This window comes from Mastomys coucha, unplaced genomic scaffold (genome assembly GCF_008632895.1).
Source record: "Mastomys coucha isolate ucsf_1 unplaced genomic scaffold, UCSF_Mcou_1 pScaffold20, whole genome shotgun sequence".
In the NCBI taxonomy this organism is placed as follows: domain Eukaryota; kingdom Metazoa; phylum Chordata; class Mammalia; order Rodentia; family Muridae; genus Mastomys; species Mastomys coucha.
Window position 1 is genome coordinate 132,520,067 of NW_022196903.1, and position 22,838 is coordinate 132,542,904.

Consider the following 22,838-nt stretch of genomic DNA (forward strand, 5'->3'; position numbering starts at 1 on the left):
CTGGGCTAAGCTGGTCAGCAGGACAGATGACGAAGAAGCCTGCCACCCAGCAGTGCACAGGGGTGGTGGAGAGCCAGCAAAAATGGTCTGAGGATCTTAGTGGGGTTTAAGGTTTGGGAGCAGTGAATGAAGCAATTAGTCACAGGAATAAGATGCAATCAGAGTCAGCCCTCAGGTCCCATTTGGATCAGAGCTTCTGTTCAGTCCAATATCACTTAATAGCTTCCTGAGTTTGGGTCAAAATGTGTTCCAAGCAGACCTTAAGTCATAAGCCTCTGATACTCTGATAGTGTGTCGCCATTAATGGGCTCTTCTTCGCCAGCACTGCAAGAATGTTTCTCTAAGGGTTATTCTTCTGTGGAACATGGGCATCTCCTTTCAAGGAAATCTTCATCATTAGTCGCATATCTTACTGTGAATATTAGCAATTCAAATATCACCCACAAACTTAATGTTTTTGTCTTTATTTGAGAAAAACTTGCTTTCAGACAGTTAAAGATATTTTGGCTTTATGAAATTCAGACTACTTTCTGGATTCTCTGAAAAGACTAAATAAAGTTGTCAATGAACTAGCGCCTACAGACCAAATCTACCCTGCCACCTGCTTTGTGGTCATTAAAATTTTAACATAATAGAGTCACCCCAAATTATCTACATATTTTCCCAAACTCTTTTGCAACTAAGTCAGATTTGAGTAGACAATACACAACTAAATAATTTATAAAATGATCCTTTTCAGAAAACAGTGCTGACCTCTTGCCCTGATATCTCCCCACTCATGCTGGTTGGGTTCAATGCTTCTTTCTCAGCCTCCATGTTATAAATTATTAGAAGCGACACAGTAGTCAGTGGGGCAGATAAAAAGTGGAGGGAGGGGGAAGGTGCCCTAAAGAACTCTATGTTGCTCTGTCTATTGCTTTGACAAAGTAAAAGATGAGAAACAAGTTCCCCATGTGGGCAACTGAACCATGGCACTCTTTGGTTTGAGTTTTATGAGAAGGTAAGAAATTGAAATATTTCCAAGAATGGATGATCCCAGGGAGGTTTGTGCCACTGGAAGCTTCTGCTGTACTTTATCCTCTGGGATGCCACTGAGGGTTACCTAGACCTTTGTGTCAGGGAAATAGAATACTTCTTTTTTTCTTTTATACAGAAATGTGATTCCTCTTGGTGACTTTATAACATGATATAATATTGTACTTTGATTTTATAGATCATTTTTTTCTATTAGGTGCTGCATGGCTAAGTTTAAGAGATAAGGATATAAACACAAATGATTATCCCTTAGAACAGGCCTTTTCCTTGGTGTTCCAAGTTGTCTTGCTTGAATTTAGTAATTGTATTCATATTATCAGAATGTTTTCTCTATGGATGAACATCTTTTCATTGTATTTTTTGTTTTGTTTTTGCTTATTTGGCTGTTTGATTTTTAATTTTACAAATTCCTCTTCTGAGTTTTTGTCATTTCCTTTGTTTAATTCTAAGCTCACCACACTACTTCTTTTACTGTAAAGGGGTCTGCTGGGTTAACATAGAAGATGGTAATTTTTGTCAGTTTTTAAGCCTGTTGTCGAGAAATTTTCCATCCACATTTGGCAGGAGATTGGTCTACTACTGTCTTCTTGTTGTTGGTAATAATTTACGAAAGGATTTTTATACAGGTTTTTTTTTTCCTCTTTCCATTTTAGGAAATGGGTTCAGGAACATTGGTAGTGGTTCTGCTTTGAAGATCCTGAAAATTTCAGCAGTAAAAGTATCTGGGTCTAGAGCTTTCAGGTAAGACAATACATTTTTTAAAGACTTTATTTATTTTATGTATATGAATACATTGTTGCTGTTTTTGTACAAACCAAAAGGGGGCATCCTATGCCATTACAGATGGTTGTGAGCCACCATGTGGTTGGTAGGAATTGAGCTCAGGACATCTGGAAGAGCAGTCAGTGATCTTAACCGCTGAGCCATCTCTCCAGCTGCAAAAGAATTTTTATTACTGTTCAACCTTTTTGTTTGTTACTGATCGACTTAAACTTTTTACTGTCTTAATTTAATTTTGGGAGGTCACATGTTGTGTTTTCATACTTACTCATTTCTTGTATACTTTACAATTCATTGGGATATATTGCATGTATGCCCAAATGTTCCTTAGACACTTCTAATTTTATTACTCTGGATCGTCTTACTCTTCAGGTTAATTTAGTGATAGGTTTTCCAATTTCACTTATTTTTTCAAACGACCAACTCTTCATTTAGTCATTTCTTGTTTCATTCTTTTCTTTTCCATTTTAATCAATTCTGCCTCTTTTTTTTTTTTGTTTCTTTCAGTCAACTGATTTTGAATTTTCATTCTTGTTTTTCTAAGACTCTGAGGTATATCATTAAGCTTTTCTATTTAAGGCGTTTCTGCTTCTTTTTAAACATAGGCATTTATAGTTGCAATTTTTAAATAATAAAAGTTGTTTTAAGAGATCTCACATATTCTGGATTACTGTGGTTTCTTCTTCCTTCAGGTCTACAAAATGCTTAATTTCTCTCATGATTTCGTTAATGAAGCCTCATCATTCAGTTGTTGCTTCCCAGTGTCTTTAGTAAGTCCTGCGGTTTATTTTGCTGTTGAGTTCTTATTTGAAAAGCGGGGTACTGTTGGTAGAAAATTTTAAGAAAAGTTTTTAGAAGAGAAGTAACTGTTGGCAAGTAGTTAGCCAACACCAACAGTAGGTAAAAAACATTTGGAAAGCTACCATTTGTAAGCTAACTTAAACTATAATTATAAAAACTATTTGGACTGGGGTATGCAGCATGGGGTTAAGGCTCTTCCCAGAAGTCAATGACAACTAAATAAACATGCTAGTCTGAAGCATGGAATATTTCCCCAGAAGTTGTTGATCAGGGAAGCTGCAGAGGTCCCTGAAACAACATAGGCTATTGTCCTTGCTATTGGTTGCTTCTCGGAGCTGCGTAGGAAGACTCTGCTATTGAAGAAATCATGCACGTTGATTGTGGGCCATAGTGAGGTAAAGCTGAATCTCAACTAGAAGCTTTCACACAAAATACCAACCTGTCAGACAAGTTGTGCCCACTGGCACAATGGTGGCAGGACCACTATGAGGGTAACCAACTACCTTCTTGTTGAGTTTGAGGTCTACTTTTTCTGGAGGGAGAGTCATACCTAATAGTATAAGTCTCACCCAGAGTCTGCAGCTGCGGAGGTCATTGGCGGCAGAAGAGAACTTACTATCATTGTTTTGCTTATAGTGGCTGTGGATACCTAGACAAGACCTATACGAAGAAGGCCTGCTGACATTTCATTACAGAATGAAGAGAGGCTCCTGAGTCCCCACCCATCCTTGATGAGATCTTGACAGTTGTTTGGCCTTCTTTTTTTAATAGTGTGATCATTCAGTAGTCCCCTATGTTCTAGTAAATAATACTCACTCATGCTCACAAGAGTAACCTGAATTAACCTAAGCACATCTCTCTCGACATATACGTGAAGGACATGAAGAGGGAAAGAACACTGTTCGGAAGAAGAAAGGATGCAGTGAGATTAGGAGAGAGATAAGAGAGCATAGTGAGGGTGGAGCTTGAGTGTGATACCAATACCATATACACACACAAACACACACAGGCACACAATCATCAAATAATAGTAAAATCTATCTCCTATTTTATTGTTCGTACTAAAGCATATTTTCTCTCCCAAATGTTTCTATGTGGCAGGATATTTCATGGTTTTCTTGGGACAGTGTGCATTTTGCAACATTTAGGTGAAATATTCCACGGATGTCTATTAGTTCTATGTCATTTAGCTCTGATGTTTCTCTGCCAGCCTTCCATCTTTTCCAAGCCTTGGATCAAGATGTTGGGGTTGATATAGATGGCCCATCTATGACTGGTCATTTATTCTTATTCTCAGTGCCTTGACCAGTTAGGAGTCTCTGTATTAACTACTATCCAAAGCAAAGGGAGCTTCTCTGACCAGCATTAAGAGCAGCTAGAATCTATTAGTACAAACATCAGTACTAAGAAGGCAGGCTGACAAGGCTTTCAGGGAAGCATCAACTGCTTCTCCTCTAGAGCCTAGGATGTCATCAGTCACAGGCCTTTGACTGGGTTCATAACTTAGGCATAAAACACTCTTGTGAGATCTCAAACCCAACTAAAATGTAGTCACACCCTTAACTATCATGTCACTACTGCATTCGAGAGCATACTTTGCTTAGCATGGCAATATTATAGCACAAGGATCCCAGCACTGGATTGAGGTCATTGATGTTATTCTTCTCCAGGAACTCACAATATCACCTTTCAACATTACAAATGCTAGGCAGCAATTAGAGAATTTCCTAGTCAAAGGAAGATTTATTGCTTAATGTCCTACGCCGACTGTGGGTGGTACCTTCACAATAGAATCTTACTATCTAATTACCATGGGATTCTAAGAACAATTATAATGGCATGTATTGTTTGGGGTTCCCTTGAGTCCTCCTTGAAGAAAAATAGAAAATGAAAGCTAAATGAAGGGAAGATAATAAAGATTAAAATGGAAAGTAACTAAAGAAATTAAAATAACTCCAGTATTTAGGAGCCTGAAGTAGGTAAATACCTAACTTAATTCCAGGCCAAACTCTGTTCATTGAGAAATCCAAGACAAGGTAGGTTCTCTATGAAATTTGATCTTAAAAGAGACAGATATAAAAGGGAGAGATGGGCTAGATAGAAAATTTTCTGCAGCCATGAGGACCTGAGTTTGAATATCTGTATCTATATAAAGGTAAGGTGTACAGCTGTCCATGTCTGCAACCAGGGTACTAAGAATCAGATACTGGTGGATTCCAAGAGCTCAGTGGCTGCCGGCCTAGCTGAAATGGAAACCTTCTGTTTCAGAAAGACTTTATTGAAGGAGACATGGTAGACAGTGATGAGAGACTATCCCTGGAATACTGCTCTAACCTCCACATGCAACAACCTGGGCCAGCAAGCTGGCACATGCAACAACCTGGGCCAGCAAGCTGGCACATGCAACAACCTGGGCCAGCAAGCTGGCTGAAGAACTATGTTGAACAGGGCATTGAAAGGGTGCTATGTCTCACTTAGGCAAGGGCATGTTTTTTGTGTGTAGTTTCTGGCAATGAAGATGAATAGTGACACTGCCTCTGTTTGGTCTCTTTCAGGAGCAGTGTTCCCTCACAGAGCTGGGCATGTGTGAAATCTTGTCTCTCTGAACTTCATTCCAGAATACGGTACAGAGCAGATTGCTACCTGGTAGAACACTGCATGCTTCTAAACTAAAAGTTCTTTCATTTTATCTAGAGTCAAGTACCAGAAGATAGTCTGGTGATACTCACTTTGGATGTGCAGAATGAACCATAAGAGGAGGTGCCTTTGTCTTCAGAACTGCCTAGCTGCAGGCTTGGGTTTTTTTTTTTTTTTAATATGACTTCTTGCATTGCTCTGTTTGAATGCAGAGAAGAGAAGATTTTCCCAGCAGTGTGCCATGTAGCTTGTGGGCATGCCTTTTGTCTTTCTCTAGATATATATCTCTTTTAAGTTATTTAGTAGTGGAAGTACATTGTGACTTTTCTAAGGCTCTCTCTTTGTCTGGAAGCATCACCCCAACCCCTGTGAAGTACATACACAGACTAGTACTCTGCACTTGTTCCTGAGCCTTCCAGAACAGACTGGATTCATTCTCCTGCTCTTTCTCTCTGTTCCTCTGCATGCTTTTCTATCAAACTGAATATTTCTCTGTCACCACTGACTATCCGGAGTTTATCTCACAAGGCTTCAACAATCTGCATGTGGGCATTATCTTCCATCTTAACAGCCCTGCAGAAATAATATTCAGGTGTAACTTCTAATCTGGGTGTACATGATTGTTTGGTGTCATACACTGCCTTTGTAACCTCCAGATGCCTTTACTGTAATCATTTTTGAAAACATCCTTTCATTTGTAGGTAGAAAGGAAGATTCGTGATGGTAAGAGTTAAATCTGCAGTGCTTGGTCTACAGAAATCACCTAATAAATATTTGATTAATTAAGGGTGAATAGATTTTTCAAAGCATAAATTGTTAAATATAGGTGCTACTCTGAAAATATGCTTACATTGGAAAAAACTCACATCAAGAGATATACTTGGAAATAAAAAGGAATTTGGTAAGCAGTGTGTTTGTGCTTCACCATACCCAAGGGGAAATGTGGAAATTTTATTCATTTGTAAGGTGGCCAAGTGATCCTGTGTTCCAGATAATGACTCCAAATAGAGAGCTCAGCCCATTATCTGAAGTGACACAAATGGTAAGAGAATATTGACAGCTAGAGCAAAATACATGGGCAATTGCAGACGACTATTCCCTGAAACTCAGGGAATGCATGATCTTGAAGCAAATCATTTAATCTCTTGATGTCTCATTTCAACTACTGAGTATATAATGAATGACTATTATTAACTACCACATGGGGTATTGTGGGACTTAATTTGCTAATGTTTATAAAGTGCTTCAGATTGTCTGATTAAAGTGTGAAGTATCATCATTATATTATAAAAGAGTATGTGAAATTTCATTTTAATTTCATAAATATGAAATTATACCTTTCTACTGCTACTTAAAAATATCCTGAAATCCTACACATAAATTGGTGTGTTTGAATGTGAGTCTCTAGGCATTCACAGCGACTGTTCTCTCTGTCATCTACCAACTTTGTCCTTTATTTTTTTTCTCATTGCTTTGTAAGCTTGCAAGATTTCAACTTAGGCTGACTGGGAAGGGATCAATAGCTTTCAGATAAATTATTGTCCAGGTAAGTTGAGAGGGATGTGTTATGGTGAGTTTTTCTTTCAAGTTTTCCTTTTTCTTCATGGGATAATACTCTTATATTCAAATTCAATTTCACTCCCTCTGTGCCAATATTCTCCACACCAAACAATTATCCTCTTATAGCAATCACGGAGTGAGGGAGGGAGAGCCGGCAGGCTCACTTGCTTTCTCCTGGAAATGCTTTGCTGGGAATCCTGACTTTCCATGGCCAGGCTGTTCCCCAACCTGCAGACCTGGAGGTTCTGTGTGACATTCTGGTGTGTCTCCCTGCTTTCTGTACTTATGACTGTCACGTTTCTAGGGTTACTACCCGTTCCCTCAGGGTCTTACTTAGAGATAAGTATGGAAGACACAAATTTGATGACTATGCTTGTCTTGGAGCTGTTTTGTATAAAGCTTTGGCTGGGTTTGAATAGAAAGCTTCAGCCTGAGAGACTCCTCACATAGAAGTGTTGCCCTAGAGCTGGAGAGATGGCTCAGTGGCTGAGAGCATCAACGAACTGCCTTGGGTTCCCAGCACCGGCTTTAGGCAGCTCATGACTGTCCATAGCCCCTTCTCGAGGTATCAGCTGACCTCCTCTGTCCTCCACAGGTACAGCACACAGATCAACACATCTCTACAGAGATGGGATGGGTACACAACTGAAAACAAAATCGGTCTTTTAAAAGACTTAGGACACCATTTTCACAATTTTCTACTTACAAGTATTTTTATTTTTATACCTAATCTGTCAGCTTTTGGAAGAGTGATTCAAGTTATTTTGGTCCTCAGTGATGTGAACTGCAGGGCACCTAGGGTAATTCTTTTGTTGTTGTTGTTCAATTTGCTCCATTTACCCCTTTATTCTGGCAAGTTTTGTCCTGCAGTTCTGTGATTTTGAGTATTGTCTCTCTGAATTAATGCTCTTAATATTTTTTTCTGAACTTCTAATTACCGAATATGGGAAACCTTTGGACCTATAATCTAATGTTCTTGTTTTCTCCCTTTGCACATTCTGTACTTTGTGTTTTGCAATTCATTTTGAGAAGTTTATTGAATTATACTTTTAAAAAATTATTCTCTTATTTGTGTGTGAACATAAACTGACACTCCTGTGTACGTTTACATACACCACTTGCATGCATGGGGTCCATAGAAGCTGGATGAGGGCCATCAAGTGCCCTGCAACTGCAGTTCTAGATGGTCGTGGGCATGTGGATGTGGCTGTGGATGTGAATGTGGCTGTGGATGTGGCTGTGGCTGTGGCTGTGGATGTGGCTGTGAATTTGCATGTGGATGGGGCTGTGGCTGTGGCTGTAGATGTGGATGTGGCTGTGGATGTGGCTGTGGCTGTGGCTGTGGATGTGGCTGTGGATGTGGCTGTGGCTGTGGCTGTGAATGTGGATGTGGATGTGGATGTGGATGTGGCTGTGGCTGTGGCTGTGAATGTGGCTGTGGATGTGGCTGTGGATGTGGCTGTGGATGTGGCTGTGGCTGCGGATGTGGCTGTGGCTGTGGCTGTGAATGTGCATGTGGATGTGGCTGTGGATGTGGCTATGGCTGTGGCTGTGGATGTGGATGTGGATGTGGATGTGGCTGTGGATGTGGCTGTGGCTGTGAATGTGCATGTGGATGTGGCTGTGGATGTGGCTGTGGCTGTGGATGTGGATATGGATGTGGATGTGGATGTGGATGTGGCTGTGGATGTGGATGTGGATGTGGATGTGGATGTGGATGTGGATGTGGATGTGTGACCGGGACCTAGCTCCTCTAAAAGAGAGGCAAGTGATCAAAATCATTTACCCAGCTCTCTAGTCCATCAATTACATTTTAAATTTATAGATTATTTCAGATAGTTCATCTATCTTTGAAACACTAAGGCTATGTAAACATCCTCTTCTGTTTCTTTATCAGGATACTTTCAGTTTGTTCCCTGGTCCCTGCCATTGTCCTCAGGATAGTAAATACAAGCGTGAGTGTGTGTGTGTGTGTATATGTGTGCGCGAGCATGCGCAGATGTGCATATACTCATACTTATGTCTATTTCACATTTCTGCATGCACATTTACATACATATATGTACACCTGTGATAAGTATTTTACAAGTTGAACTTCACTGGTTCTCAAATACCTTGGTCACCAAGACCTACATATTAAAATTTACTGACCATCCCAAGGTGCTTTACTTTGTGTAGGTTATATTTGTGGGTATTGTATTAGACACGAGAGCTGAGCAGCAGCCATGTGCCATATAATGACATTTCAGTCCATGAAAGACTGTGTGTACAACAGTCCCTTCAGACTGCATGGACTAGACAAACCAGAGCCAACTCAGTCTGAAAGAGTACACTCTGTGAAATTTTCACACCAGGAAAATTGTCGAATGAAGCAATTTTCAGAACATATAATCCTTGTTAAGTGACACATAATTATATTAAAACATTTATTAATTTACAAATAGCACTAAACCTGTCACATGATAGTAAAAATACTATTTTAATGACCAGCTTAACTGAAGACAGTTGCATTCGCAAAGATATTTCAGGTCCTAATTTATCGTTTGTCTTCTTGTATTGTGTTGCCCCTGAAAAACTCTAGCTTACACACATGAGAGTAGGGGGCAAATAAGGGAAATAAAAGCTCTATAGTATCAGGAAATTGGTTTTGACCTCGAACAAACATGCAAAGGGCAATGATCACTTATGTTCTCTGATCTATATAGCTTAGAGTTACATGAACACACACACACACACACACACACACACACACACACACCACCTTGTTTTTTCTTATGTTGTTTTCTTCTCTTGATTTTATTTTTTGCTTTACTATTTGGTTTGTTTTGTTTCCTCTTTCTCTAAGTCGTTGTGTTTAGAAGCTTTCCTCAGATATCTGATAGCACCTGTCTGACAGCCTCCATTTAAGAACAAAAGACTGGCTGGACTCTGTGTTTGGGGTAAGAATTTTCAGTGAGTAAATGTATCTTAAGTAGCAGACCCTCAACATCATGAATGATGCTCATCTGTTGAAAAGCAGAGTCGTTATAAATCTGCCTTTACTGTACCATCTTTTGGTATAACCTAACCTTTCAACACATACAATTTACCAATAATAATGTCTTTACAGAATTGAAGCGTAAACAGATAAGAAGTAGAGAGCACCTTGTAATAAAAAATATGTGTTTTGTGGAGTCAATCATCCAGCACGTGCACTTTGTGGTTATGTTGTATGTCAGAAGCCTGCACGCACGTGCTGAATATCTGTGGAGGTGGCAGTTGTAAATGCAGGTGGATAGGCACGTGCTGGTGAGCAACACTGACATGTGTCAAGTAGCATGTCTTTTTCCTTGAAATCCATTGTGTCTATTTGAGGCATATGACACAGTGTTTCGAGATAATGTCCATGTAGTAAAGTGGTTGGTACAGTGAAACAAATTCCCACATCCGTCAATCACAGCTGCCCATTATTCTCTCCTGCTGAGCACTGTCATGATCTCCTTATTGAATAAAATCTTGATTACAGTGTGCTATGAACTGCTGTCCTGGTGTGGTCTGTCAGACTCTCAGGCTTATGTAACCCATGTATCTGCTACTTTATATCCTTAGCTCTATATGCTCCCTTTCAATTAACCTCCTCACTCTGCTGGTCATTCCCAGAGTTTCATTTTCTAGCTCTGTTATTCCATTTGATCATATTTTCAGAGAAATAATAGATATGTGATATGCTTCAATAATTCTTATTCTGTCTCTGCTTTACTTCATATAGCCTAACATAACCCATGTCTCTATTATGGGAAATAGTACCTTCTCATCCTTTTTTAAGAGTGAATAATATTTCTTTTTCTGTCTTTGTCTGTCTCTCTGTCTCTCTCTGTCTGTCTCTTTCTCTCCCTCCCTCTATCTCCCCCCTCTCTGTCTCTCTTGCGGTCTTGAGCTGTGTCTGTGTCGTCTCTCTCTCTGTCTCTTTCTGTCTCTCTCTGTCTTTCTCTGTCTCTCTCTGTCTCTCTCTGTCTCTCTCTCTGTCTCTGTCTCTCTCTCTGTCTCTCTCTCTCTCTCTTTGTGTGTGTGTGTGTATGTGTGTGTGTTCACACCAGGTATGGTTACTCCCATTCCACTGGAAAACAGGCTACCTCGTGCCTCTGTATGGTAAACAGTGGTCTAAATACACACATGAGGACATCTCAGAACAACACATTGTTTCCTTTAGTTAAAATATCCAGAAGAGGAATGAGAGGTTGCTCATGTGATATGACTTTAAACCTTGCTAGAACTCTTGGATAAACCCTGGGTTAAGAAAAATATCATTTTGATGCAATCTACAGTTACATCTCTGAAAACAAAATCAGGCCAAGTGAGGGCCAAGTTTCTGATTATATCTCAACACGTGCATGGCTGTATATAAAGTGCACTTCATTTCTACATTTGCACGTCTTCCCCTTTTACATGTATGAACACCTGCTGCAATATCAAAACTCATTTTGGTTGGAGGAAACTCTTCCCTGTGAGATGTAAGGTGTATGTCAGCAGTATATTCACATAAACAGATGTGTGTGATCAGAGACCCTCGTGTTAACTGCTCCCCAACCATTAAATGCCTCCTTATTTCCAATTTTCCTCTATGCCATGCACCCAGCTGTTTGGAGGCCTGGAAAGACCAGTTTGCCCACAATGATCTACATTTGCTGTTAAAGCATGCTTGTCCACATTTCCCTGTGTGGTGTCCGTCCCTTGGATTCCATGTCTTAAGAGAATGTCTCTGATTAGTGGATGACAGGTGTGAACTTGACAAATGTCTTTTTTGCCCACACTAAGAGTTCTGCTGCTTTTCATGGACTTTCTCAGCCGACTCTCTGGTCCCCCTTCTCTGCTGACTTTAGCTAAACTGCTAGCATCCAGTTTTCTTCAGGGCATCCTTGCTGCCGACTTTGTGTCCCTTCTGTAAGGAGGGAGGCCGGAAGCTTCCTTTGGCCTCCTTAGTTAGCATTTCTGTTTTTTTTTTTTTTTCACTTCTCCAAAATTGGTTGACTTCGCTCATCTGCGTATGTTCTTCTCTCTAGGTACCTCCTTGAACGCTTTATGATTTTTATTACTACACATCTTTGGAAAGTGGTGAACTCTAAGAAACAGTGTCCAATCAACCACACTGAATTGGAAGTCCCAAGTAATAACTTAGTAATTAGAAAAATCAATATTGTTAAGGCGAGGCTGAGACAAAGCCTTTATGAAGAGTAAAGCCTCAGAGACTTATAAACTACTTCTCTTCACAGAACTATATCACACATCTGTAAGCCTAGATCATAACTCCACTGTTCCGCTGTATTTATTTAAATAGAACCGAGCCTCCATGTTACAGATTAAATTTTCTGAGAGGTGACAAATGACATCGGTCCTCTGTGGAATGAATGTTTTTAATTTCCTTAAAAACTGCTCATTTTCTCATAAAACCCAAACCCAAACCAAATACATTTGTTTATTTACTTTTTGTGGGGGGATAGATTTTCTTTAGTTCATTCCTTCTACCTTGTGGGTCCCCAAGAGTGAGGCCAGGTAGCCAGAGTTAGAGGCAAGGGGACTTAGCTGATAAGCCAGCTCACTGCCCACAGAATCCTGTCACATTGGCATTAATTTCTTATGCTGACCCTTGCCTCCTTCTTTTTCTGAGTTTTTGCTGTTTTCATTTTTACTAAAGAAAACTTTATTCTAGTAGTAAGAGACTTTACAGTCCCCCCTTTCTCTTTCTCCTCTAAAGAAAAAATAATTCATCAGCTTTGATGTCAGTTTCTGACTATTTCATAAGTCAAGATGGTTGAAAATGGGATGTTTCCTTTACGTTCATCCTTTATATATTCTGAACATACTTTTATATCTTTTATAAATGTTTGTAAATTTCAAATGATTTTTACCTTCAGAAGTTGTTACAGATATAAATGTTGATAATCCACATATATTTAAATTATTTTAAAAAATAATGAGGTAAGTAAATACTATATTTGGAGAAAAATGAAAAACTTACTGTGGCGATTGCTAGCTATATGAAGCAGGTCACAGTTCAATGCGCTAAAAGGAAATCAGTTGTAAGTTTGAGTACTGCATCTCCTTCTACTTGCTTTGACTTCTCTCCTCATTTTCTCCTAGTGTAGGGAGGGAGACCTGCAAACCTCTGCTTGCTGCAGCTCCCCGCTCCCCGCTCCTCTCCAGGTCTAGCCTTTGCTATATCATTTCTCTATTACATCTGCTGGGTGGACAGATGGATGCATGCATGCATGCTTTATGGACTTGATGTGGAAGTAAGTATATTTTAGCCTACTCTTTCAGTTTCATAAGTCAACAAGTAATGCTACACACAAATACATAGCACACTTCCTGAAAAGAACTGAGTAAAACTTGGGAAGAAAGATACAGAGGCAAGAACATGTTTCTGATCTCAAAATTCAGAAGCACTGCAGGTAGGGTAACTGCTTTTTCAGGTCGAGGCATGATCTGAACAATAGGTCATTGCTATTCTCTTCTTGATCTAGAGTAATACAAAATATATACATATCTTCCCTACTCACATACCTTTAAAACAAAAGCGTGTAATCCTTTTAGGGGACACTATGTTGCAACAATAATGTACTCTGGTATTTTATATTATGTTATTTACATAAAATCAATCCATGCACAACAGAATTTCAAAAATTAGTCAATTTGTTGGACCCCAAATTAAAGAAAAATTAAATGCTTTCACCAAATTTAGTATTATTATAAATAAAAAAAACCAACAAGGCTTTGCATCAAATAGATGTTATTGAATTCAGTAATTTTCTTAATTGCAATACTTATATTTTTACACTTATCACTTGTATTTCTGTAATATTCTCCTTAACATATGCTTCAATACTTAGTCCAGATGACAATGCCTCTTGGACACTGTGAGAGTAGCTGCTGGGTATCAGAATAACTTATCAATAGCTCTCCTATCCACAAGAAGTCTCTCCGGGGAAACAGAAACTACAGCAATTACTTCAGCACAGGAGACACAATGTCTCACACTGAGTGATGGAAGAGCTGAGAAGCAGGACAGGAATAGGAACTGTACCCAGATGAGAAACTGAAGGGAGATCGCCAGAGTGTAAGAGAGGCTGCAGGATGAGGGCCCGTGGTTCCCTGCTGAAGGCTCAGCGGGGGCCCTGTGTGGTCCCTGCCTCATCTGTGGAGGAAGAGATACAATCATTCACCAAGATGACATTTGAGACAACAGGATGAGAAAACTCAAGCGCTCCTTTTATTACTCACTTCTATACTATCAAGTATTCCCATCATCCGACTTCAAAAGAAAGGCTGCTGAAGTTGAATTCTAAGAAATGAAGTTTGAAGCTTTCTGAAGGTACCGATCCCGGGAAGGGGAAACTAGTACTGTTCCTCCTGTCAGAGGGTCGGGTCTCAGCACCACCTCTTCCCTGTACTAGTCCACACGAACCCTCATCTTTACATCCGCATCTCCTCCAAGTATGAGTCAATCAAAACCACAGAGTTCTAATGAGGAGAGTCTGCAAGCCTAGAGAAATCTGTGAGGATCATTCTCTCTCTTACGCCTTTTAAGGCTTTTGCTGGTGCCTGAACAAGAGCAGAAGAAAATAGCTCGGAGGTAGGTATATTTTGAGGGTCATTTTCTCATACAATTGTGGGTAAGCCCCATAGAAGGCCAATTCTGATGAAAACAATAAAGATGACTCTACTTCTTGGGGTCTTAAAAAAGTATTCATTTTCTAACCAGCTTTAAACTCTCTTTGGTTCTGGATATTTACCCTACTATGCCACGTTCAAATATTTGGAGCACATAACTAGAAAATCATGATATTGTTTCAATTTTATTTTATATTTTGATAAGCAAAGGGAAGTAATTTGAGTGCCTTATTAGTTTAAATTGATTTATTTTTATGAATAACTAATTAAATATAGTAACATTGAAACTTAATACTAAGGTCAGGATGGACACCTGGAGATTTTTCTTTTTATAGTTTTCTTGAAATTTAAATCTTCTTATACACTCTAGTGTGAAAATTATCCCTAAATATTCATGTTTCCACCTATTTATTAATTTTATGATAATTTTAATATGTGTCTCAATATGTAAATGCCAGGAAACAGAGATAAACATAACTGTCTAGTTTCATGGAATCATGGTCCATAGAGAAGAAATAGAAAATAAATAAATCTATAATATTACAAGTAACATGAAAATTGAATTATTTCAATTTTATTATAACAGAATTATCCAGAAGGCCTCCATGGAGTGGCAATGGAAATTAAAAGACAAAGGTTATCCTTAATGTTTTTAACAATGTATAAATTTATTAGCTGAGTTCCACTATAATAGAACAAAAAATGTTAGTATCATTATTGCACAGAATTCTTATTTACAAGATAAGCCAAGAATCTGAGAGTTTTTATAGATGTGTCTTTACTATAAAGCTGTTTGTAGACAAAGTTTATCTTATATCATCACATAATTGTATGTTGCATATTTGGTACATATGAAATTCAGTACAGTAAATTATATGTATGAAAAGGGAACCTCATGTTGGAAAAGGCTGACACAGGAATGCAAAAGAGAGAGAGAGAGATAGAGAGAGAGAGAGAGAGAGAGAGACAGAGACAGAGACAGAGAGAGACAGAGAGACAGAGAGAGAACATTCTAAATGATACCTTTCAGTTATAGTAGGGTGCTTCCAAGCACGAATGTATAGCTGTAGTGGCTGGCACAATACTTGCATTGAGGCAGTTCAGGATCCAGACTATTGTATGAAGTGGGAAGGGGCTCATGAAACCCCACACCCATACTGGCTCATGGTAGGTGCTACTAGGGTAGGGAAAATAAGTTGTATTTAACTGTCTGGCCCATTAGTAGGTTGTTCAAGCTATGGTAGATGGTGCCTTCACCCATGCATGAGTGACCTGCACTAATTAGTTGGGGAGAGAGGGAGAGTGAGAGACAGAGAAAGAAAGGACAAGTTCAGGAAGAGTTGATTGAGGGAAGCTGTGGGGTGAACATGACATGAACACATTGTTTTCTAGTGTGTAATTACCAAAGGGTAAGTAAAACATGAGAGAGATAATGCTGAAGGCCCTTAAGAGAAGGGAAGTGAGAGTACCAACGACTCAAGTAACTGACCAAATATTAAAACTTCTTCTAGTTATAACCCTCATCAATCACTCTGATTTATATAACAGGCTTGTTCATGACATACAGCCTCCAAGTCCCAAGTTAAATTCTTTCTTATAATTGTTGTCAATACAAATAACAGTGAAAGCTTTTCAAGCATCATTTTCCTTTTGTATAGGGTAAGCTGAAATATCTTATTTAAAAGGACTGTCCTAGTCAACCTAGATGCAGATTGCTAAAGACATATATTGCCATTTAGAAGCATTGCTTTGGCAAACAGACAAAAGTATGGGTTTGCCCTAAACAGAAACAGTCACACAACTGTGTGAGTTTGAATGAGAAATGCCCTCTATAGGATTATGTATGTGAATACCTGGTCTCCAGATGATGGCTGTGTTTAGAGATTATGCAACTTTTAGAACACAGATCCTTTTTGGATGAAGTAAATTGCTGGGGACAGACATTGAGAACCTCACCTCATGTTCAGTTTGCCCTGTCTGCTTTGTGTGTGCAACTGAAGATAGATATGCTCAGTCTCCTGCCGTGGCTGCCTGCTGACATAACTTCCCTGTCATTATAGACTCTTCTTCTAGAACTGTAAGAAAAAAGAGACTTCCACCCCTCTCCATTGATCACTGTGTTCATCATAGCAACAACAAGAAAACATAGCTAACATACACTGGTACAGCTACTTCTGTATTAAATATCTGCGTCTTAGCTACCTTGTTTATGGCATAAATAAAAAATAATGATAGTCCTGACAAAAGCAGCTTTACAAATGAAGAGTTTATTTTGAATCAAATTGCAAAGACATGATTTATCATGTTGGGGGAGTCAAGGCAACAGGAGCTTAAGGTGCCTGGTTCTGCAGCATCTTCAGTTGGGAAGACAAGAGCAATGACTGTTGCTGCTCAGTTCACAACATCCTTTTCGTGCAGTCTAGGATCCAACCCAGAGAACAGTAGCACACATTTAATGGGTGGGTCTTCCCACCTCAGTTAATCTAACTCAGCAATCTCTTATATACATTGATTTCCCGAAGTTAACTGATCTATCCCTCATAAATGTGCCTGGAGGCATGTTTCCTAGGTGATGCCACATCCTGTCAAGCTGACAATATTAGCTGTCACAGGCTGTTTTACAAATAAAGGCTAACTTTTCGAGAACCCATCATGACTTTTGCCACTTTCAAGTGGTGAATTTAGGATGAAGATTTGTCTGTATAAAGCTGAAAACAAGATTCTATACTCTAAGAAATCAGAAAATACAGTAACTATGCTACAATCGGGATTATGGAAAGAAATAATGCCTGAATATAGTTTCAGAGAGAAGAAAATAAGACTCCAAAGATGAGAGAGTTCATGAGTGTTATGGATCCTGAAGCATATTCGCTTGATGGATATAAAGGGATGAAATGTCAGATGACATCCTGAAGCACTGCAAAGTATTTCTGTTGAAACAATGCAACAGTCTAGGTGGGTAGGGATGTCACTGAGAGATTTTTGAGGTAGTATGATGACCAGAACAAAATATTTTCTTTATGAAAATGGATTATAGCCAGGTGGATTGGTGACTGCAGGAGTTAGGGGATGATATGATTTTTACCATGTCCTACTGGAGTAGCATTGTATTCCTTGTAATTGTGTTTTGGATTTATCAGTTGGATTTATCTTGGATTTATCTCCATGTTGACTGCATCACTAGTGCTTTACTCAAACATTGTCAACATTTTTATCTTTGGTTCGATTAAAACTTTCTTTATACTGTTCTATTAATTTTTCCATTATATAACATTATTTTAAAATTCCTCCCTTAGGCTTTAATCAAGAACTTTTTAAAAGTATGTAAAACCTACAATTGTAGTCCCTATGATTTTGAAAATCTGAAAATTTATTTCCTTGTTCAGCCTCCTTTTCAGTCAGGCTGAGAGACTCGGGTCTGCTTTCTTTATTAGTCACTCTTTGTCTTTGTTATTCCAATGGTCAATCAAACTTTTGTAAACTTGGTTTCTGATTAAATTTGTCATCTTGCAATATCAAGTAGTCCTGAAAAAGTGCAAACACTAATGCTACACAAAGACTGGTCCCACAACACCATTCACAGTAGCCACAAGTAACATAAAACTTTGTGATGTGTGACAAGAACTTCAAATCTCTGAAGAAAGAAATCAAGGAAGATCTCAGAAGATGGAAAGACCTCCCATACTGACAAAGTAAAAATGGCCATCTTAACAGTAGCAATCTACAGATTCAGCGAAATCTCCATCAAAATTCTAATTCAATTCTTCACAGAGATACAAGGAGCAATTCTTAACTTCATTCAACTTCATACAGGAAAACAAAAAAAACCAGAATACCGAAAAAAATTCTCACAAAGAACTTCTAGGAGAATCACCATCCCTAATTTCAAGTTGTACTACACAGCAATAGTAATAATCACCTCATTGTATTGGCATGAAACCAGACATGTTGATCAAAGAAATCAATTAAAGAGCCAGAAATAAACCTACACACCTATAGATATTTGATTTTTGTCAAAGAAGCCAAAACCATACAATGAAAAACAGAAAAACTCTTCAAAAAATGACACTGGTCTCATTGGAGATCTGCATGTAGAAGAATGCAAATAGATCCATATTTATCACCCTGCACAAATTTCAAATCTGAGTGGATCAAAAACCTCAACATGAAACTAGACACACTAAATCTAATAGGAGAGAAATTGGGAAACTTCTTTGAAGACGTTGGCACAAATTCTTAACAGAACACCAATAACACAGGCACTAAGATCAACAATTTAAAAACTGGGACCACAAAAAACTGAAAAGCTTTTGCAAAGCTTAAGTACACCATCAATAGGACAAAATGGCAGCCTGCAAAATGAAGAAAAGATCTACCCCAACCCTACATCTGATGAAGGAATAGTATCCCTTGATTGCTCTGTATAGCAATCAAGAAGTTAGATACAAACAAACCAAATAACCCAATGAAAAATGGGGTACAGCAATTATGTTGCCCCCTAGTCCTTGATTTTAAACTTCCATCTCAACAAATTTTTAATAGCAATAGAATCTATCTCCCAATTGCAGTCTGCAGCATTCTATGATGGTATTTTCATTCATGGTCTAGCCAAGTTAGTTAGTTAGTTAGTTAGTTAGTTGGTTAGTTAGTTAATCAGTCAGTCTGTCAGTCAGTCAGTCAGCCAACTCAGTCAGCCAATCAGTTAGTTTTTTAGTTGGTTATTTGGTTAGTTGGTTTTTCGTCAATTTTGTACTTCACACTAGTCCATACCTATGGCTTAATGTGGTTCCCTTCAACTACCATAAAATTAACAGCTGTTTTTGACTAGACATTATGGAAGATGGAAAAGATTTTTCAGATACAGCTAACATTCCAAACCGGGGAAAATCAAGCAGAAATTCTATAACATGAAAACTGTCCTTTGAGCCTGGAGAAGTAAAAATATTTGTAGATAAATAAGAATTGAAGGCATTTTTCAATGGTATAGTTGTAATATAAGCAATGACAACAGTAATTTCTTAGACTCATCTAAAAAGACAGTGAGAAGGTACTTGAAGCCATCAGAAAGGAAACTAATAAAGAATAATTGTAGCTATAATTTCTTAGTTAAATGAAAAGCAGTATTACTTGGCTCTTAATTTGAAACATGTGTTTCTGTATAGCTAAATAGATAAATGTATAAACCAATAATAAAAAAAATTGTTGTTAATGGGATTAAAATGATTAGAGACATAAACTGAAATAGTAAGTATAATGGTAGACTAATACTTGTTAAAACAGAGTTTAAATGCCAAAATATATGTATTGTTGAAACTGAGTTGCTATAAGATTCAGATATTAAATATAACATTCAATATAATCATTAAAGAAGTACTTAAAATATATAAAAATAATAACAACAAATAAACTATAAATTGTATAAATGAATTAGTTACCAAGAGGGGGCAATATAAAAAAAATAGGAAATAATGAAAACTATTGGCAAACTGGCTTGAATAATTGCTTATCTAGCAAATTCTTTAAATATAAGTGAAATAAACTTCTAAATTAAAAGGTACAGGTTGGCAGAATATATAAAAATAGTAGTGACCTATCTTCATACTGTGTAAACATCTCCATTTAGTTACTTATATACAATGGCAGTTACTTATACACAATGGTTACTTATATACAATGTAGCAACAACTAACTGGGGTTGGAGGGCAGAAAGAGGCCACAAATTTGGAAGAGAACATAAAGGGGCAGGTACACCGAATGTTAGTAGTGAAGAAAGTGAGAAGGAAATGATTATATGTGATTATAGTGTACTATCACAATTTAAAAAAAAACATAGCACAGATATAAAGCTGATATATCTACTATTAAAGCTGATAGAGTGTGTAGAGATCATGTACATCTGTACTGCAGAACTAGTCTTTGACAAAATCACCCAAAATGTACAGCAGAAAAAGACGAGCAGCATTGGAATAACTACATATCTGCATACAAAAACAAAAGAAAAGTAAACGGGATCCTTTTCTTCCTATAAACAAAAATCAGTGCAAACCAGTTACAGGTTGGCACTTGGGACTGCTAGAAGCAAGAAGTGGGGTAAATTGCCATGACATCTGTGGAAGTGATGAGGATTTGAGGGTATGACACCCAAAGCACAGACACTGAACCAAACAGTATACACAGGGACACAACATCAAGTACCATCAGTACATCAACCATGTACTGAACAACATCAAGGGGACAGCTATGGACCAGAAGAGAGTGCTTACATATCTGAGAATGGATGAAATCCAAACTATATAAAGGAGTTATGGAACTCAGTAGCAAAATAATCTGCTGAGGAAATAGGCAAATCCCTGAGGAGACATTTCTTCAAGGAAAATTTTCAGATGACTAACAGGTATTACAGGGGTTCAAGTTCACTACTAGCAAGGAAGGAATTCAAAACTACAAAGAGACAGGGGCTGCCCTGTTTGTGTGATTAACATCAACAAGTCAGCAAATGAGTACTCATCAGGAGGTAGACTAATTCCACATTGTGTGTCTTCACCACAGCCAGTACACACTGTTGAAGAGAACGTTGGTTAGAATAGACATTATGGAAAATATCATGGAGATTTCTCCATTATCCTTACTGTTTTAAACAAGAGGCTCATCTTTGATTTATAGCTCTCCCAACAGACTATTTAAAACAAATTCTTTACAAATACTGATTTAATTTCCTATGTATTTTGAGTTCTCACATTTCCATTTTAAGTATTGGGACTTTTTTTTTCTAATTCCCTTATCACTTACTGGAGAGTGGGTGAGCCCATGGCATTTTGCTTCAGTGCTGTATTTTGCTAAAGATGTATCGCCATGCCTATTTTCTTAGATTGGATTTTCTGAGTCAAATGTTAAATGTATTATTTTGAGGATAGAACAAATCGCAATGGGAAATAAAACAAGAGTTTACTTCAATGGAAGTCAATGGACCCTACCTTGTGAGAAACCACAAAAACAATAATACCAATACCTGCTTGAAATCAATATTTTTTTTCAGATAGGCCACAAATCAGCAAGCCTCAGAGCCAATGAAGTCTACCATGACTTACCAAGTCTATTTCCACTGTTTGTTTGCATATTCCCCCCATTTATTCACTTTCCCCACGGATACCTCTCATATACAGCAAAATCTCATCATTCTGTTTCTTTAATGGAGGTAACTCTGGATGCAGACTCCCAGCTTTCTCTGTGGTTGTCCACGGGCCAAGAAAGGTTAGACTCTGGATATTTACAGATTGATCTGGCCAAGTGGCTAAGGCCTCAGGGAACCCTACCTGACCACAGTGTACTGGTTGTGTTCAGGCAACAGATCAAAGTCAGAAGGACTTGGGATGAAGCAGCCTTATGCATAATAAGGCTAGTGGCTGCCCTAAGGCCAGTGACTGGAAATGCATGAAGCAGCAGTGTTGAAAGGAGAGCTTGTGTGTCTGTGTCAGATTTGTGACTATGTCTACTGATATATAAATGTCGACAGAAAATCACAAGGAGATTCCTACAGGAGAACAGGAGGGCCCTTGGAGAGGATGGCATGGTTTTTACAGAATCATAGGTAATGATGATAATGAGTAGTCTATTTATGTAATTAGATTATTTTATATTTTTTAAAAGATCATTAAAATATGCACATTAATGTACACTATGTAATGAAATGTTTTGTAGCTATTTAAGTGAGTATGGAACAAAGATAATTATACATAAAAGCATCATGCTTATAATGTAAGTAAAAGACACTTAAATAGTATAGAATGATTCTTAAGGCTTTGTCATAAATATTTTGTCAGCATTTGCTTACGAGGTGATTAGAAGGCAGAAAAGAAAAGAAAATAATCAAAGATTAAAGGAAAACATCAAATATGGCTTCATAAGCAAAATAGCTTTCAAATAACCAATTCTGCAAGAGAAGATGTGGGGAAGTACTAATTTTCGACACTGGAAGGTGCTATTTCTAATCCTGCGATTACCACATTATAATTAGTCCAATGTGTGGTTTCGTTTTCCCACCTATTACAGAAAATAGTTTCGTATAGACTTCCTAATATAATGGAGTCCAATGGTCTATTTAAGTGGCTTTGAATAAATAGTGGGGATTTAAACATAATAATAATAAAGGAGAAAATTTAAACACCATTTGACGGCAGGCGATGAAGGGCATTTGTTTACATCCCCATTGCTTCTCTCATTTTAATTTCTCTATTATTTCAGTAATTGGTGTGTTAAGAGCGTTTTCTTGAAGCCAGGGAGAAATCCAGGCACTCAAAGCTGAGCCTTGGTATTTACAAAGGTAATGAGTCTGTCAGCTGTGCGGAGTCAACAGTGCTTTCTGTTTGGTGCTGCCAACC

The 22,838-nt window shown here is 38.1% G+C and overlaps 1 long non-coding RNA gene across 1 annotated transcript in view; it reads left to right on the plus strand.

Annotated features, from left to right (window-relative positions):
* The window catches only part of LOC116099743, an 18,668-nt gene extending 6,415 nt beyond the window's left edge, over positions 1 to 12,253 (plus strand). The window contains exons 3-4 of the long non-coding RNA XR_004122365.1: positions 1,689 to 1,776; positions 11,853 to 12,253. This is a non-coding gene — a long non-coding RNA (uncharacterized LOC116099743). The remainder of the gene's footprint in view (positions 1 to 1,688; positions 1,777 to 11,852) is intronic.
* The last annotated feature ends 10,585 nt before the right edge of the window (positions 12,254 to 22,838 follow it).